Source organism: Armigeres subalbatus, chromosome 3 (genome assembly GCF_024139115.2).
Source record: "Armigeres subalbatus isolate Guangzhou_Male chromosome 3, GZ_Asu_2, whole genome shotgun sequence".
In the NCBI taxonomy this organism is placed as follows: domain Eukaryota; kingdom Metazoa; phylum Arthropoda; class Insecta; order Diptera; family Culicidae; genus Armigeres; species Armigeres subalbatus.
In genome coordinates, this window is record NC_085141.1 from 215,435,894 (window position 1) to 215,455,410 (window position 19,517).

Sequence of the window (19,517 nt, forward strand, 5' to 3'; positions counted from 1 at the left end):
TAAGTTATCAACGGATGCCACCTTATCTTAGGGAACGTTCATAAATTACGTCACGTGGAGGAGAGAGAGGGTTTCTAAAAGTGACTACTCATATCAATTTATATAAAATTTCATACAAAAAGTGGGACAACGAATGGAGGAGGGATTAACAATGGTTAATTTTTCGTAACATCATTTTTGGACATTCCCTTGATGCAGTTCTTACTTGTCAGGAACTCAACCAGTCACCATTGATGATAAATATATATTTCCCATGTCTTTTCACTAACCCTTGCCACCCACTAGCATGTTCGCGTGGTTTATGGACAGTCCTTTAGCACTTAAAAATGTTAGAATCTGAAAATCGCACATTTTACCAGCAATCAACCATTTTTGCTAAATTGTTTGCTGTATTGTTTTACAGTAATTACTCCTTCTTTAAAAATTGCTCATTATTCAACTTTGATTGATGAGATTAGTGTGCTATTTTTATGCTTGAAGTTAAGGGGGGGACAGATTGGCATCAAACCACTACATAAATCCGTATTTTTTTCAATTAGGTGTTGTGTTATTTCTCGGTGTTGCACTACCACAATCACTATTTCCCGAAGGACGGAAAGAGACAGACGACACACCGCCGGTGGTAAATCATTCAGAAAGCTCTTTTCATCGCCTATTTTTTCTTGAGCCTTAAATGCGTTTCACAAATTTCTTTGGAATACCCCAACTTGTTGTCAACTTGTTCTTGATCGACCTTTTCTCCCTTTCGACTTTTTGTCCCTTTCGACCTTTTGACCTTCTGTGCCTTTCGACCTTTTGTCCTTTCAACCTTCTGTGCCCTTCGACGTTTTATCTTTTGGACCTTTTGTCCTTTCGACCTTTTGTCTTTCGACCTTATGTCTTTCGATCTTTTGTCATAGATTCCTGAACGGTCTCAAACTGACGTTGTTTACACCGATCTTTTTGCCGCATTCGATAAAGTTAATCATGCTACTACTATCGCCAAACTGGACAGGCTGGGTGTCAGCGGCAATCTTCTCGAGTGGTTCCATTCCTACTTAGTTGACCGCCAACTTACAGTTGTCATAGGTGATTGTGTGTCTTCTACTTTCTATGCGACGTCCAGCATTCTTCGGGGTAGCCACTTAGGACCATTGATTTTCTTGCTGTATTCTAATGACGTACATTTTACTATTGAAACACCAAGACTATTATTCGCTGATGACCTTAAAATGTACCTAAAGATTGGATCAATAGCGGACTGTCTGACTCTGCAAAAACGTCTAGATGCTGTGGTTAACTGGTGCTATCTAAACTGTATGGTTATCAATCCGGTGAGGTGCTCCGTCATTACGATTTCTCGAAAGAGGCAGCCGATGAAGATTGAGCGTGTTCACCATGTGAAAGACTTGGGAGTTATTTCGGACGAGCAGTTGAGTTATAAACATCATATTCCTTACATCGTCGATAAGGCACCTAGAGCTCTTGGAGTCATTTTTAGAATTGCAAAAACTTTCACCTACATTTGAACCGTTTGTTTGAGAAACTGCATATGTCACATTTTTGGTCAAAATGAGATTTTTATATATTCTGAATCCTCTTCCAAAAATACGTATTCTGGCAAAAAACACGAAAAAAAAATTGTTCAGGATATGAAATTTTTTTCGTTTGTTTGAGAAACTACATATGTCCACGCACTTTGAAGAGCAATTATGGAGTACTGCTTACAGTTTTTACACTGGAAGTGCACCAGGGTGTTGAGTTTTGCCAAAAACTATTAATATGTATCGAAGAAATCGAAAGGTTCGTTGCCAATTTGTTCAGAAACAGTTTTTTGTTGTTTTCTCGAAATTGTGTAAAATGGACTTATGCAGTTTCTCAAACAAATGATTCATTTATTGCCTGAAATCGCTCTATTGTTCTCTAGCACGATCCACATTAGAATACTGCTCTGATGTTTGGGGTCCGTTTTATAATAACGGCGAGGAACGCATCAAATCGATACAGCGTCAGTTTCTTCGTTCTGCGCTCCGAAAGCTGCCTTGGAGAGACCCTTTTCGATTACCCAGCTGCGAGAGCCGTTGTCGCTTGATTGAGCTTGAAACCCTCAGAATGCAAAGAAATGTTTCCAGAGCTTTGACCATCGCCGATGTTCTTTAAGGTGGAACTGATTGTGAGACCATTCTCCAACTCATCGATATGAATGTCAGGCCATGGATGCTGCGAAATAATATTTTGTTACTGTATCGTAGGACAAATTATTGACTGGCAAGCGCAATAATTGGCTTGCAACGAAATTTCAATCGTGTGGCATCAGTTTTTGACTTCCATCCACCACCTAAAATGATTATCAAGATATTCCAATATTTTTCACAAAATTTTTAAACTCTTTTGCACAAGGTTAGCGACTGGCGGTAATAAGGAGACTGAGACTGATACTAACGGTACTTATGTTTGTGTATAAAGAAAAGCATTGAGGACGTTGGCGATTTTAAATACTAAATTCTTGACTAAGTTTTTTTTTCGTTTGACTGCTTTAAAATGTTTTTTTTTTGGTTTCAGCTGCTTACGATATTGAGACAAAATTTGGGTTATATAGACCAAGAAATAGTGGTGGCGCATTTTATACAAATTTCCCCTACTTTGTATAGTCAATAGTCATGATCCCAACAGTCGACGCTTTATTATTTCAATTTCAAAGCGGAAGATGTGCAGTTTCATGAATATGTATCCTAATCACGTTGGAGTTAGAAACAAACAACCTGAACTAACAGCCAGCGGGATGACGCCTTCAAATAAGAACAATGAGGTTCAAAGGATGTGTGATGCCTCCCTGACTGACTGGCGGAACCCTTAGGCATCAACAAGCCAACAGTTTGTGCCTTCATAAGAGAGAGAGTTGTAAGTTGTAAAAACGGAATAAAGCAGTAGAAGAATAGGAAAACCTAGGGTAAACAGGTTCATGAGAAGAATAGCAAAAACATGCGGCGATCCTCTCGCATAAGCTGATTGCGGGTCCTTGCATTGTGGTGGGCATTGTATCATGCATTGTATTCCTCATTCCTTTGAAGAGGCTAATATATGTTTGAGAGTTTTAACCTGAAAAGGTTGGACAGGCTGTTGTAGTGTTACTGCCTTCTCGTAGGCATTATTATCATACCTTTGTTTTTTCTCCGTTGGGCAGAAAACAGAAAAAAATAAAGTCTCTTTCAGAGTGACACGTGCTTCCCTTTGATTACCGTCCATACAATGCTGTATAACTTGATCTTGGGAAAATATTGTAGAGGGCACCAAATATGTTTTCAGTTAGTTTTCATCTTCCCTACCATACTTAGTTCAATGTCATCGAAATTCTATTTTGAATCGTAATCTGACAAAATGACGTATACGCCATTTTCCAAAAATGATGTTGACGAGTAGTATTTATCGTACTCTTTAACAGGAAAATGGGTAAAATGGCACATACGTCACTTTTTCAGATTACGGCAGGTTGGTATGTCGCAAACACCAAATTAATGAAATAATTAATATTGAGCGTCTTAGGGGAAAATGTTACAAGGTTAAAATATTTCAAACTTCCATTTACTTCCACTATAATCACTAATGTATCATCAGATACGTATTTCGTTTTCTACTTTCTACTACTACTACCAAATTAATAACATGCGGGAAATCCTAGCCACCTTCTCATAAGCCAATGATGTAAACTATGCGGATTGGTGAAATGTTTTTGTTTTGTTTATAACTTGGCAACATTCCTCTTCAATTAAACTGTGTTGCGCGAAAGCAGTTGATTATATTGATCAGTTATTATCGAATAATTAAGAAATGTCGTTTGATGTTATTTATTTATTTATTTAAAGAACAATCTATTCATATAGAAGTTATTATAATATCAATAGAATCTTGCCCAAAAGCTATGATCAACTTTCATAAATTTGGTCAATTAGCTGGTCTATTATTTCAGTTATTTCAGTCTGCATTTCCCGCTGCCACCAATCACTTTCAAATTTAACCTCAAGTTAAGCTCCTTTCAATTGGCAATCAGAATTGATTCACATGCATCCCAGCTTAGACAACGGCCTGCAAGCTGGGAAGTACGGATATATTGTACTTCCCAGAAGCACATCAATCAGATTACATCCCTTGTCGGAATTCACAAAACGTGCCAATGAAAATGCACGCGCTGATGAATCCATCGATTGCACGGCAAACACATGCAGACATATCCAGCAACGATCTCACACGTGGACATGCGTTTCTCAGGACCGGCAGCTCAAGATTTCCAGGCATGTTTGCACTCATCTGCCCGCGTAACAGGCATACTATCTGACCAAGCACTATCACTGAGAGAGAACCGTCGTCGTTCCATCCGGTACGGAATCAGAAATGACTTCTGTCAACAGTCGATCGGTACGTGTCCAATGCATTATGCAAATGAATTTCACCTGCAAACGAGCTGGAAACCTAGACAAACAGACAATCGTTTGCTTTTTAAGCTATGGTTATTCGAATAATTTTATTGATGTTTGACGTTTGGTGTTGGCTCGGTCAAACACAAAGTAAACAACACAACGAAAAAGTAATTTTATGACAATAATTTTCATCGCAAATTGTGGTAAATATTCAATCTATTTGTCAAAGCTCATTCTGTCTCTTTTGTGCTCTACATTCCGAGCTGATTCCGTTGAAAATCGTTGGCACGCGTGGGATGGGGTACGTTGTAATTATGGTGAAACGCATCGGAGTCTAGTATTAAGGACAATCAAGATAGAGTCCAAAAATGGCTTCCACAATGGCCGTCTTCCTCACCTCGCGTTTTCGACGGCACTAATGTCAATTAATAGGCGATCAGTGGAAATCATTTGTCCTGCATGTTGCAACGGAGCAAAGATGAAAAAGTGGTGTTTATTGTTGTTTGTCTCTTGTTTTTGTAGATATAGGCTTCTGAAAGCTTGATGTAGTAAGGTACCCCCGGGGCAAGTAAGACTTAAAAAAAATGCAAAATTGTTATACGCATACTTAGAAAACAGGATATTTCAGAACATTAACCATATATACATCATTATATGCTTCCGTTGTTGAAGTGCAGACGTGTTGGAAGTTTACCAATTTTTTTACCGATTACAAAAAAATTGGTAGTGACAGAAATAAATTTATCTGTAGGGCCCACTACCCCTTGAAACCTATTCTGCTTTATACTGTCGAATGAAACTATGATATATGAGTGTCGAAGCTATGTTTCACTGTACAACAATTTAAAAACAGTGTTAAAAACAATCGGCTCTATCGATAATGTTGTTCAAATATGTCCCACTTGACCCATGTATGTTAAAACTCAAGGGCAAGTTAAAATTGCAGATTTTGGCTTTAATTAAGACTTTCAAATCTTTTTCGATATCACTCAATTATTTAATTGCTTAAAATATTCACTTTCCACATCAATGATAAATTTAGAAAGGACTATTTGTTTTCTGAAATCCATCAAATTAAAATAAAAGTAATAGCTTTTCCCGGTATTTAAAAGTCACGATCAAGCGATAGTATTAGTATGGCGCCTCAAATGGTGTCGGGTGAATTCGTTGATAGTTCTGCTTCATCTTTCTAGAACATTTTTACCATTAAAAACGTTCATCGATTCATCGGCCACCCACTTCCCCGTATTTTCACTTGCCCCGGAGTACCTTACCTATTAAATTGGATTCTTCCGCGATTCACTTTAAAATTGGGTCTCCAGCTGGCAAAAACGTAGCAATGTTAGTCCGGTGATGGCGAGTTCGATTCTCAGTCCAGATATTGTTGATTTAATCAACTAAATGAATAAAAAAACTTCACGAACTTTTGAACTGATTTGATGTAAGTTAAAGTTCTCTGTATATAGAAATGAACAAATTTATATATAAATCTTGATCTCTAGTTTGTAGTGAGAATTATATGCGTTCATTAGTTATAAGCAGCTTCGCTGTAATTGGTTAGTGAACGACATATTAAAGGGCATTGCGAGGCTTAATCCATGTGATTTGTTATACCTTCTATTGATGGCAATGTTATATATCGTGTAACCAAAGAATCTGCAGAAAGCCTTATGCCGAAAAGATTCTGAGAAAAACTTTAACATAATATCAAGCAAATTCGTCATAGTTACAATTGCCATATCTACCTTTGCGTGTGCCATGAATTTATAGTTATTTGAATTCTCGTTAGGCTGCGTGTAATATGCATAATATTCCTTGCCGATACCTTACGTCTCACGTGGATCGCCATAAGCAATCGCGACAACGCGGCATAATTTGAACTGAGCGTCAGTAGGCCATGACTTACAGCACGTTTGCAAAGCAACCAGTTTTTACCCTGATTAGCCTGATTAGTTACGGACGACACGTAAAGGGTCTGTTCACAAATTATGTAACGCAAAAATTCGAGTTTTTGACCCCCTCACTCCCCTCGTAACAAAAAGTAACATTTTTGGTACCCCCTCCCTCCCCCGTATAACGCGTAACTGTGAAAAATTTAACGGCAGATTTTTTTTTCTTTCTTTGAACACTGTTAGAATAGGAACATCACATGATCAAAAACCAAGGAATACTAGGAAGGAGCTTGTAGAAACGAAAACAGAATTTGCGACCAGACCTTTCAAACAGTTTTGCGGGGCTGTTCTGTCGAGAAATACAATATTCGATAACGATAGACACATTTTTAAATTGAACTCAACCGTCTAAGACGAATTAAGTACTCTCCATTTAATTCCACCAGTTTATTTTCGATATCTTTGCAGATACGTATTTCGACCACAACTGTGTGGTCGTCTTCAGTGTCTCGTACTTGACTCGACTTACGAGACACTGAAGACGACCACACAGTTGTGGTCGAAATACGTATCTGCAAAGATATCGAAAATTAACTGGTGGAATTAAATGGAGAGTACTTAATTCGTCTTAGACAGTTGAATACATTCCACTAAAAGAGCTTTATATATTTTTCTGTAAATTGAACTGTTTACGAACTTTGGCTTGGTTTGAAGGTTGATTCGCTGTCTTTAATAATTTAAAAAAAATACACCAAAATAGCCTGTTTTGAGATAAAAAGTAAAAAAGAACAAAAACTAACATGGGACAATTATGGCTAGTATAATAGTGAAGAGGATAATAATAATAATAATAATAATAATAATAATAACTCTCATTGAACATCTCCAGCATCGCCGGTCTGCCGGACATATCCGTCTCCATCCTGGTGCAAACGTAGTAGCAACGGATCACGTACTGATTCATCTCCCTTGTCCACATGATCCGTTGCCGTCGGCGGCCCGCTAACGTGAGTGATTGACGTCGATCAACCACAGCAACATCAGCAGGTGCAGCATTGCCTTGGTGATTTCTTCTGCTGCCGTTTCTGTTTTGCCTTGTCGGCACGGGCTGAGCCCGATGACTAGAGGGTCGCTGTTGCACCTCTCCTTCCTCTAGCTGCTGGCCGCTCGCTCTGTCCCCCGTTCCAGGACCAGCTCCAGTAGGGGCTCCCTCCTCGGGCAATCGCATGGGTGGTATTGTTCTTGAGCGTAACTCCATATTTGGGTGTGCTTTCATTCCCGGAAGCTACGGGTTCTGTAAAGTTATTTAATTCTTTACAGTGCTAAATAGCTAGGTTCAAGCGCCAGTGCTCGCCCGAGGGTGGTTTTTCATTGGTGCTTAGGAATTGGGCCTTCAGCTCCCACCTACTCGAAATGGTGGTTTTCCATGGACGCCCAGGGTATTTCACCTGAGCTCCCACCTATTATAATTATAAATTAAGGTGGGAGCTCAGGTGAAATACCCTGGGCGTCCAATTCCAATTCCACTGTTGGTCCTGGAGCGGCGGGTGCAATCGAATCGCGACGGTTACTTGCGATTGATGCATCCAACCCAACAGAACTCCTTCTCGACGTATCGCTCGATCTTGCCTCCTCCTCCTCTCCTAATTCCCTCTGCACTTCCCGCTTGATGTACTCTACGTCTTCTGGAGTCAGCATATTATGTGACATAATAGCTCTCTGGCGTGTGTACAATTTGTTCTGGTCAAGCTGGGGTGCAAACCGAGGGAACCTCTCATTGAACATCTCCAGCATCGCCGGTCTGCCGGACATATCCGTCTCCATCCTGGTGCAAACGTAGTAGCAACGGATCACGTACTGATTCATCTCCCTTGTCCACATGATCCGTTGCCGTCGGCGGCCCGCTAACGTGAGTGATTGACGTCGATCAACCACAGCAACATCAGCAGGTGCAGCATTGCCTTGGTGATTTCTTCTGCTGCCGTTTCTGTTTTGCCTTGTCGGCACGGGCTGAGCCCGATGACTAGAGGGTCGCTGTTGCACCTCTCCTTCCTCCAGCCGCTGGCCGCTCGCTCTGTCCCCCGTTCCAGGACCAGCTCCAGTAGGGGCTCCCTCCTCTGGCAATCGCATGGGTGGTATTCTTCTTGAGCGTAACTCCATATTTGGGTGTGCTTTCATTCCCGGAAGCTACGGGTTCTGTAAAGTTATTTAATTCTTTACAGTGCTAAATAGCTAGGTTCAAGCGCCAGTGCTCGCCCGAGGGTGGTTTTTCATTGGTGCTTAGGAATTGGGCCTTCAGCTCCCACCTACTCGAAATGGTGGTTTTTCATGGACGCCCAGGGTATTTCACCTGAGCTCCCACCTTAATTTATAATTATTATTATAGAGTTTTGGCACTTCCTCAGCAAGCGTGCTGGGAATTTTCACCTACCCCGGGCAATCTGAATGCCAAAGGGGATTAGGCTCTGTGGATCTCATTCGCCGGTTGACTTAAAATCCTATAATAAACGTTTGCACCGGATGTATTAGTTATGGTGGTTCAGGAATCTTCTTACGATGCTACAAGTTCCAAGAACCACTGTCTTTTGGATGCTATGGAGGTTATGAGATAGTTCCAGCTCTCCTAAGGATCTCAGAAGAGATTTCGGGACGATTCCGGTTGCTGAGATAACAACCGGAATTATACGCACGTCCTCCAGATGCCACATCTGCTTCAACTCCTCCGCCAAGTCGTGGTACTTCGTTATCTTGTTGGAGAATGTTGTTTGGACATTATGGTCTAGCGGTACAGCAATGTCGATGAGGGTTACCCGCTTCATCCTTTTGTCGTAGACCACAATATCGGGCCGATTGGCATGAATGAGGACATCCGTTATGATCTCGCGATCCCAGAACAGCTTCACGAAACTATTTTCCAGAACCGGGACAGGCACATATTTGTAGTAGGCGACAAACGCAAGTTGGACCTCCCCCCTCCCCCCAAAAGCGTTACCTAATTTGTGTACAGACCCAAAAATCATTTTGTCCCCGAAAATTAGGCCGATACAAATATTTAAAAACAATTATGTCTCCCCCCCTCTTCGGATTTTTTTTGCCCAAAACTTATATTTTTAGGGGACAACAACAAAAATTTTGGATGATTTTCAGGATTTTCAAAACATTCTTTAACAAATCCGAGGAGTTTTATTGATTTTTCCATTTTAATATTTATTTTTTATTATCCCCCCCCCCTGGACCTTTCGGAGTCCAGCAGAACTGGGCCTTTTCCGATGGCACGAGGCCACACATTTGGCTATCCATGCTGGGCATGATTTAAAATTAACGTGAATTTTTCAATTCGCCAGATAATCTGGCTGTTTTTCAAATTAATAAACTCGGCATCGGAAAAGGATGGGCCGATCAAAGTTAATAAATAAAAATGTCCAATGAAACTACAAAAAGCGTATGTGCTGCTCGCAAAACCGCTAAATAATTTTGAGTGCGAGTGGTGCTCGCAAAAGTGCTCAGTGCGTATCCAAATCGCTAAAACATTTTGAGCACGAGTGGTGCTCGCAAAAGTGCTCAGTGCATGTGAAAAATCGCATAAACATTTTGAGCGCGAATGGTGCTCGCAAAAGTGCTCAGCGCGTATTCAAAATCACTGAAATATTGTTGCAATGTTGCTTGCAAAAGTGCTCAGTACGTGATGAAATCACTAAAATATTTTGAGTCCAAGTGGTGCTTACAAACGTTCTCGATGCGTATCCAAATCGCTAAAACATTTTGAGCGCTAGTGGTGCTCTCTTAAGAGCTGCAGCAATCAGGGACATTCGCCCCCTTTACGATAACTCACGATGCTTAAACGTGGCGAAGACAAATGTAACGATGCCTGCGGCAGTCTCGAATGGTCAGCTACTGACCGACCCAACTGACCAGCATGCACTTCGAACAGCTTTTTCAAGTGGCAGCTAAGTGGCTACCCCTCGGCATGATCTGCCTAGGATCCGACGTATACCACGTATCAATACTGAATCTCCATCACTGCTAGAGATTCAAACGGCCATCTAAAGCATGAAATCGAACAAAGAACCTGGGGTCAATCGCAGAGATGCTTATAGATGACCCTACGACATCCGCTCAACTACTGCATCGTTTATTTCGTAATACATATCTGGGACAACGAAACTTTCCCTTCTCTCCGCATCATTCTGGAGCAGGTCTTGGGTTGGGTCTTTGAGTCGTTACAATTTTGATAACAATCATGAGAAATAAAAAAAAAAGAATCTATCACAGTTTTAAGAGATATTTTAAACAATTTTCTTATCTGTAAGAATTTTAACTTAAATTTTGGATTAATTTATGTGTGCGTAAAGTTATCAAATTATAATTTCGCAAAGAAATCAAATTACAATTTTGCTTCTTAACAATTTTTGAACCGTGAAACTTTTTGAAGGCACAGGATTATTTTTTTCGAGAAGAGGGGAAATGTGTGCCATGAATTAATAGTTATTTGAATTCTCGTTAGTCAGTGTGTAATATGTATAATATCCATTGCCGATAATCTTACGTCTCACGTGACTCGGCATACGCAATCGCGCCAACGCGGCATAATTTGAATTGAGCGTCAACGTTGATTAGTTACGGACGACAAGTAAGAACCATTTTGTCCCCGACAATTACCTAACGTATTCGGCTGGTACTTTTCCGATGGCACGACCCAAGTAACTACGAAGCTATATTTAGGGTGGTTCAAAAAATAGATTTTGCTCCACAGCGCTCATCTGATTCTTCATCATGTTCTGAGTGTCCTCTGAAAATTTGAGCTCATTTGGTTTAAAACTGATTTAGCACAAGCCGTTTCAAGTTTGCATGCAAATTAGTATGGGAAAATTTATTTTTTTCATTATACCGATAATGACGCTTCCCCATTAAGCGCAAGTTAGAAGAAAACCTATATAGCTAAAAGAAATACTCAAGAGCCTTCACCCAACGAAAACCGCAGGTTGATTAATCGCTCCAATAATTAGTAATCGAATTAAATCTAAACCGTAGTTTTATGGAGCTAATTGCGTAACCCTTCAACTAATTTGCATGCAAACTTGAAACGGCTTGTGCTAAATCAGTTCTAATCCAAATGAGCTCAAATTTTCAGAGGACACTCAAAACATGATAAAGAATCAGATGAGCGCTGCGGAGCAGAATCGATTTTTTGAACTACCCTACTATATGTGCTTGTAAAAAATACACCCCTTAAGTTGACTAAAAGTGTAAAAGGGCAATGTTGAATGTTGACATGTTGAAATAAAGCATCAGTAATGTATCGCTGCATTCGTAATGCTGATTTAGAGTATCGTTGCCTGACAGTTGATAAATAAATGCAATTTTACACTATCAAAACTGATCTAATGCAATTAGCATTTAGCATGCGAATTTGTGATTCATATATGTGCAATATTGTAATGCTTGGTGTTACTTGGGGGACCACACGCTTTGGATGTGCAGGGTGCAGGATATTCGCAAAAGTAGTAAATAACCAATCCACATGATATAAACTTTGAAAAAATATATGAAATTGAACAAAAATAATAAAAAAGTTTGATGTTTTGCCTTAATTGAGGTTATAGCTTTCAGTCATCTTATGCTCAAAAACGGGTTTTACGTTTATATCCGACGTTTTTGTTACATATAATGCACTATCAAGGAGTTAACTAAGTCCGGTATTATTGTTTACATTTGTTCTTAGCATACACACTTAAATCATTTCACTGATTTCGGTGAATTTTGTTTCATTCTGCTGTTGAGATTTCGGTGAAATTTCATAGAAATCTGCGGTTTATTTTAAGTGTGTAGAATTTTTGTGTCTGTAGGTCGGCGAGGCTGTGGGATTTGAATTTATCCGGACGCTAGGAATTATAGTGCAGTACTTTTTTGGCACCTCTTACACTCTGTTTGTATTGAACTGTGTTGTGATGGCGTAACACCGGATAGACACCTTAACATGGTGTGTTACGGAGTAAGATTTACCATGGTCACATTGCTAGCTTCAGGCAAATCCTGATCCAACGAATACCTTTTCCAATATCCAACTCCGTGGTATTTATGGGTGTCGCTAAGTCGGTGGCCTCTCTTAAGTAAGTACCACATCAACATTTCCTTCCTAGTTACGGTGAAGATGGGCGTGGTCAGGGGTAGTAATCCTCATGATTTTGTTAATTTTATCGTAGACTATATTGAGACTTCACTTGTCACGAATTCACATTTTTTTAAATTCATGGAAAAACTGACAGCAGAATAGAACTGCTATCGACTACGCGGCCTACTCAGATCTCTTTTTGAACGTGTTCGAAAAATGATTTATTTTTTAATACCTAGTATTCTGGCTATAACTTGATGCAATAAGTCGGTTAAGGATAAATGCCCGTAAAATGAGTGAGTATTTGAAACGCATTTTGCATATAAAAAAATATACTGGCCATAAATGCTGAGCCCATAGTCTGGTTTCTAATAGGAAATAATGAAACAGGATTCGCCATCCTGTACAACTTGTTGTGAGTAAACAAGTTAAGACTAAGCGTCCCAAAAACAAGTTATTTTTCAAATGGATTTTACCAATAAAAATTTAGTCTCCGGGCCTCTTTTAAAACTGTTTTTTTGTAAAAAAGTATATTGACTAAAACTTTTGAGCCCAGAGTCCGATCAGTCCAATTTTCAATGAGAAACAATCGGAAAGGATTCCCGCCGAACAATTTGTTGCGAGCAAATCAATTGGTGGAAACTGAAAAGTTGGTGAGACTTTCCACCCCTTTTTTGCGTAAACAATGTTTTTTGCCCATAGCTTTTGATACCGTCAGCCAAGTTCTCAATAGGAAGTAATGGGACGGGATTCCCCACCAAATGCAACTTGTTGCGAGCAAATCGGTTAAAGATAAGTAAAATAAAGAAAATGAGCTTAACTTTTCCACTCGGTTTTGTCTAAAGCAAATGTATTTTGGCCATAACTTTTGAGCCCATAGTCCGATTCGGCCAACTTACAATAGAAAACAATGGGGCAGGATCAGTGCTGATAAATTACTTTTCATTCATTTGAAACCCGAATGGTAAATCTAGTCAGTCATTTTTTGCCCCTTTCGTTTTCCATGCCATCTCAATTGATCAGTGCCTCTCTTCATTTGAAAGCTTCTGTTTTGTCAATTGAAATACACTCCATTCGAATGACTGGTAGTTGGAAAAATAGCAAATTACAAGAGAAACATATTTTATATTCCTGATTTCAAATGCATTATTGAAGCTGAATTGATATGTTTGCCAATTGTGGTAAAAATTGTTCCATAAATTGATACACGTCAAATGTTCAAACTGACATGATATGCGGTAATAGTCAATCAATTGAATAGATCGGGCTACTTAATTGACATTTTTGTTATTCAATTGAGATCTACGTACACACTTAACTCATTTTACAGTATTCGGTAAATTTTACCGAAATCTCAACAGCAGAACTGTTCGGTAATTTTTTTTACAGATTTTTTGTAATTTTTTCCATTGCTCAACTGTCAAAATCACCGAAAATCAGTAAAATTATTTACCGAACAGTTCTGCTGTTGAGATTTCGGTAAAATTTTACCGAATTCGGCGATTTATTTTAAGTGTGTAGGCTAAGTTCGCATTCGGTTCAAAAAGTTAAATTGACATTGAAATTTCACGGCACTGGGCAGGATTCACCGCCGAATGAAACTTGTTGCAAGCAAATCGGTTAATGAAGTGCTTTGAAAATGAGCTAAACTTTTCCACTGATTTTTGTCTAAAGAAAATGTATTTTGGCCATAACTTTTGAGCCCATAGTTCGTTCTTGCCAATTTTCAATAGAAAACAATGTGACAAGATTCCCCACCGAATGCAACTTGTTGCGAGCAAATCTTATACAATATGTGTATAAGACTTTAGCATTTGCGCAAATGCCCCAGCTCTTATATAGCTTTTGGAAGGTTCTTACACATAATTGTTAGAAAATCTAACAATCACCGGTTAGGTGATATTCATAAAATGCGATATTTAACTAACGGTTTTATATAAAAGAGATCATGTTCTTGTCTTAATTTAGTTAAATAGAAGGTGGCTGCAAATTTGGTGATTTCAATTATCGCCACTGGTGAAATTCCATTGATTGTTCTGAGAATTAAATCTGTATTAATTTTCGTCACCATTTACACCATCAGATGGCTTCTTCTTATTTTTTCTTGGATTTGTCTATTTACTACAGCTCTTCTTAGGCAACAAGCGTTGCCTTAGAAGATGCCCCAATACGCCATCCGATGCAAAACGACTTTTGGGTGTTTGAAATGGCCATAACAAAACTAGACCTAAAATTATGTAAGCTAGGCGAAAAAAGTGTCGAAATAATAGATAGGACGGTAGGAAAAACCCAAATTTTCCACATTTTGATGAAACATCTAATACCATTTTGACTCAAATTCCGAACATGACTCATATTCCGAACACGCACTTTTAAATGGCCAATTTAACTTTATTCGTGTAATTCTTTCCATAGGATATTGATTTCGTTTGTAATCTTGATCCTCCGTACCAGAAACCGATGGAAATTTTAGTTTAAGGGCGCTAAAACGCCAGTGTTAGGAATATGAGTCATGTTCGGGATTTGAGTCAAAACTTGGTATTTCGGCGAGACAAAACGCCCTAGTGGGACCAACCTAAAATGTACTCGTCTTCACGCACTGTCCATACCAAAATGTTGGTTCGCTGGCGCGTGGTGCATTGTTCACTTGGGGCTGCCAGCTGAGTGCCATGTGAGTTTTCCGGTATTATGTATTTGATTAAAATTTTCTCTAATTTTAGATGGCATCAGCTAGTTATATTATTCAACTAGTGCTTGATTTAAAAATAGCAATGAAAATCGTTACAGGTAAGACATGGAAGCATTCTTTGCTTAGCTTGGGCATATTGCCCCCATCCTCCTTCAAACGTTCAATATCCGTTCAAACTATAGCCTGGATACGAGAAACGTGGATAGAAAATGTAACTCTGTTAAGGACAATCTTTACGAAATCCAAAACTAAATGTGCTCGCGCTACACATTAAATTTCTCATTAGATCATTAGAATAGAGTTCCCCTTATACTGCCGCTAACCGCAAATCGAGCACATCTGTATATGGAGCCTCATATACAGATGTGCTCGACTTGCGGTTAGCGGCAGTATAGTCTAGTTATGATTTTTTTAAATTATCTACTCGTATGAGGTCTGGAGTAAAAATTGTAGTTTTGTTCCAAATGCGATTTGCATTTTGTTTAATTTGGTACAAGTATGCGTAGAGCGGCAGTGTACCGTTTTGGCTTAAATTCCAAACATGATTCAAATTCCAAGCACTCGCTTTTAAAAAGCCATTTGACTTCATTCGTGTATTTTTTTCCACAGGAGCTTGAATTCTTTTGTAATTTTGATCCTCAGTGCGGAAAATCTATGAAAGTTTCAATTTTTGGGCGCTAAAACGCCAGTGTTTGGAATATATATCATGTTCGGGATTTGAGCCAAAACGGTATATCTAGGTAAAAATTTCCGGCAGATGACAGATCTCTTACTCGATTGGCTGCTGTTTTTTATACAGTTCAATTGGAGGCGCATTCGTACTCGCGTTTCTCCCATTTAGGCCTCAAGTTCAAACCAACATTTCAAGGGGAAAATAAAGGAATGGCGAAAACTAAACCACGGAGGTGTCGAAAATTAAAATTGAGTGGCGAAAGATGAATCAAAAGGTTTTCAACTGAATCGGTATATTTATATAAATTAGCAATAATTTATCGCCAAAATTAATTCAGATTTGCTGAGGAGGGATTAGTTTTGCGATAATTTCAGAGAAAACCCAACTTAATTCACCGAGTAGTGATACTGCCTTTCTCGCATTTAGCCAAGACACCAACCTTATATGGCGCTTATATGGTTCGACGTACCATTTTCTTAATAACTTTTAAACGCAATGGTCGATCGTTATCAAATTCAATAGTGATCAACAAGGCTTTGTTACCTGTCGAATGCAACTTGTTGCGAGAAAATCGGTTAAGGATTACTAGATGAAAAGTTGACTAATGTTTTTCCTACCTTTTGTGCACACACATACACACACATACGCACGGACAGACAGACATTTGCTCAGCTCGTCGAGGTTAGTCGATTGGTATATTATTGGTCTCAGAGGCCTCTATAAAAAGTACGTTTTCGGAGTGAAATGATAGCCTTTCGGTACAACTTTGTTGTACGAGAAAGGCAAAAACATACGTTAAGGGAGGTGAAATATAGTGCTACCGTATTCCTAAAATGTTCATTGTTTTCCCACTTTTCGAAGACATTTGAATGGTTTTGGAGTTTTATTCCAGACTAGCAGCCCCATCAAACGTCGTCTCGCCAAAAATGGATTATTTTAAAAATATGTGTTTTATTTATGTGAGAACCCCCTCCTTTGGAGCGGGGAGAGAACCTTTTAAGAACCTTCCGCGGCCCGGCATACAAATTTTCACGCCGATCGGTTCAGTAGTTTCCGAGTCTATGAGGGTCAGACAGACAGAAATTCATTTTTATGTATATTTTTATGTATATGGATGAAATGGACTGGCCAACATTTTTTTTAAAGATTTGAATCTATCTACCTCAGGAAAACTTGACCAACGACCATTTTCAGTTTATATCACAAAAATTATCAGAACAATCCATAGCTTTCAGATATCTGATCACGTTAGTTACTTTTTCTATAGATCTTCTACAATGCTTCTATGGACCGTCACAGTCTGCAAATGTATAGTTTATGATCGTTTCTAATGTAATGTACCCCAAGATTCACAGTCTTGTGTTATGTTGATACATACCTTTAAAAGTCAATATCCTGCTGCAGCTCTCATCAGTCATCAGCGGCGGTAGCCCCTTTCACCAAATAAAAATAACAGCACGGCGTGAAGTATTCAAAACATTATTTGTTTGCATTTTCACCAAGTGCAAATAGCGCACTGTAATAAAAGTTGGTCATACACTTCGTTCCGTTTCAAATGAACGTTTCAGGCCGGCGGTGTTGCTAGGCTAGACAGACCAGACACGTTGGCTACCGAGACCGAGAGCAAGAAAACACACTTTTCACCGTTTTTCACACTCCGTGTGTTTTAATTTTCCTGCTCCGTTTTATTCCTTCTGTTGGCGGCAGCACCGGCATAGCCCCACTCCCGTTCACGAGAAAGACTAATGGAACAGTAGCACGTTATGGCACCATGAACAAAAACAGCAGAGATTTATCCGGTAAATCCGCAACCGATGAAAGTGCTTTCAGGAAAACGTCGCAGGCTAATCCTCGTAACACGAAAAAGGCTTGGTGTTGAACTTCGCGCGAAAATCTATAGACGCTTTTATCGCACACACAGGCGGGAAATCGCAGAACAACTTTCCGTTTTTGATGAACTACCAACCCAATCTACTGATATGTAAAAAGAAACGTTGAACTTTTGTGCGCGTAAATAGTCTTGAAGGTTTTTGCAGTTCGCTAGAAACAAAGTTCCAACTTGGCCCCCCAAAAAAAGTTACACTTGAGTGAAACCCCTAATGCACTCAACAGAAGTCCTTCAACAAGTGCGTTTACCAACTCGCATAACAAAGTCGAAAAGTTTGGCACAATCACAGCAAAATCCAAAAGAACACCGCACGCTGCAATCCATACGACACGTACCTCCTTACAATAGATTCAAATACGTAACACTCCGCGGCGACTGACCGGAATTTCAAACTAACTTGGTCGCCCTCAGAAGCCAGACACGACCGAACGGAACAACGCACCGATCAACAATGAGACAAACCTGTGCATCGCACCAGCATAGAAATCACGCACGTTGACCCAAAGGTTCTGTTCGCCATCGAAATGTTCCCTTCTCACCTTTGCTCACCATGTTAAAAGTTATGTGAAGGAAGGTGGCTAAGCCGAGCATAGATTGCCGCGTTTTGCTCTCTGCTGAGAACAAGGAGAGCAGAACTGAGCATACCTCAGCATAGCGACACCCGGCACAACACGCTGCACTGGAGTGTCTGGTTCGAAGGAGATGAACGTTGGGATTGGATGCTACACCGTCGCTGGTTATACCGTTGCTAATTGTGGAGGAGTATGTTTTGATGAAATGAACACTCTCAGATTGTATTGTGGTAATCGTATTAGGATGAGGAAATACAAAATCATATGTATGGTTTTCGATTGACGGGGTATTGTTGCATGATTGAATTAATTGAACATGGGTAGACGATGGAAATTAATGGTGATGGATAAAATAACAATGCCGATAATTGCATCCCGTGTCAAATTAATCCATTTTTTTATGAAATAAGCACAATTAACAATTATTTGATTTGCCAATGCTATGCTAATGCTATGCTAATGCTATGCTAATGCTATGCTAATGCTATGCTAATGCTATGCTAATGCTAATGCTATGCTAATGCTATGCTAATGCTATGCTAATGCTATGCTAATGCTATGCTAATGCTATGCTAATGCTATGCTAATGCTATGCTAATGCTATGCTAATGCTATGCTAATGCTATGCTAATGCTATGCTAATGCTATGCTAATGCTATGCTAATGCTATGCTAATGCTATGCTAATGCTATGCTAATGCTATGCTAATGCTATGCTAATGCTATGCTAATGCTATGCTAATGCTATGCTAATGCTATGCTAATGCTATGCTAATGCTATGCTAATGCTATGCTAATGCTATGCTAATGCTATGCTAATGCTATGCTAATGCTATGCTAATGCTATGCTAATGCTATGCTAATGCTATGCTAATGCTATGCTAATGCTATGCTAATGCTATGCTAATGCTATGCTAATGCTATGCTAATGCTATGCATTAGAATAATTGAAGAAATAAAACCACTCGCACCCATTTTCATGATTAGCACATATGCTGCTGAAGGAATGGGAAACGTACAGACCACGGAAACACTGAGGACAAACATCCATTGCTCTCAGCATGGGACATCGAGCCGTAGCTTCTAAATTAAACTCGTCCCAATTTGTCTCGTTTTGTGACAGTAATTCGCCATTTGGGGGCACAATAGTGCAAATTAAAGAAAATAAATAGCATCAAATTACTCATCCGGAGCGTGTATCCACATTTCACACTTCGTCACATTAACGATGGATAACGTTTTTCAGGAAGCGATTCATCGTCCCGCCGAGTGTGCATGTTCTGGTTCTCGAGCGTAAT

At 39.4% G+C, this 19,517-nt stretch overlaps 1 protein-coding gene across 1 annotated transcript in view; it reads right to left on the reverse strand.

Annotated features, from left to right (window-relative positions):
* LOC134219542 (somatomedin-B and thrombospondin type-1 domain-containing protein-like) overlaps nucleotides 1-18,086 on the reverse strand; it is a 225,033-nt gene extending 206,947 nt beyond the window's left edge. The window contains exon 1 of the mRNA XM_062698288.1: nucleotides 17,992-18,086. The gene's annotated coding sequence lies outside the window, so the exon portion shown is untranslated. The remainder of the gene's footprint in view (nucleotides 1-17,991) is intronic.
* Between the last annotated feature and the right edge of the window lie 1,431 nt (nucleotides 18,087-19,517).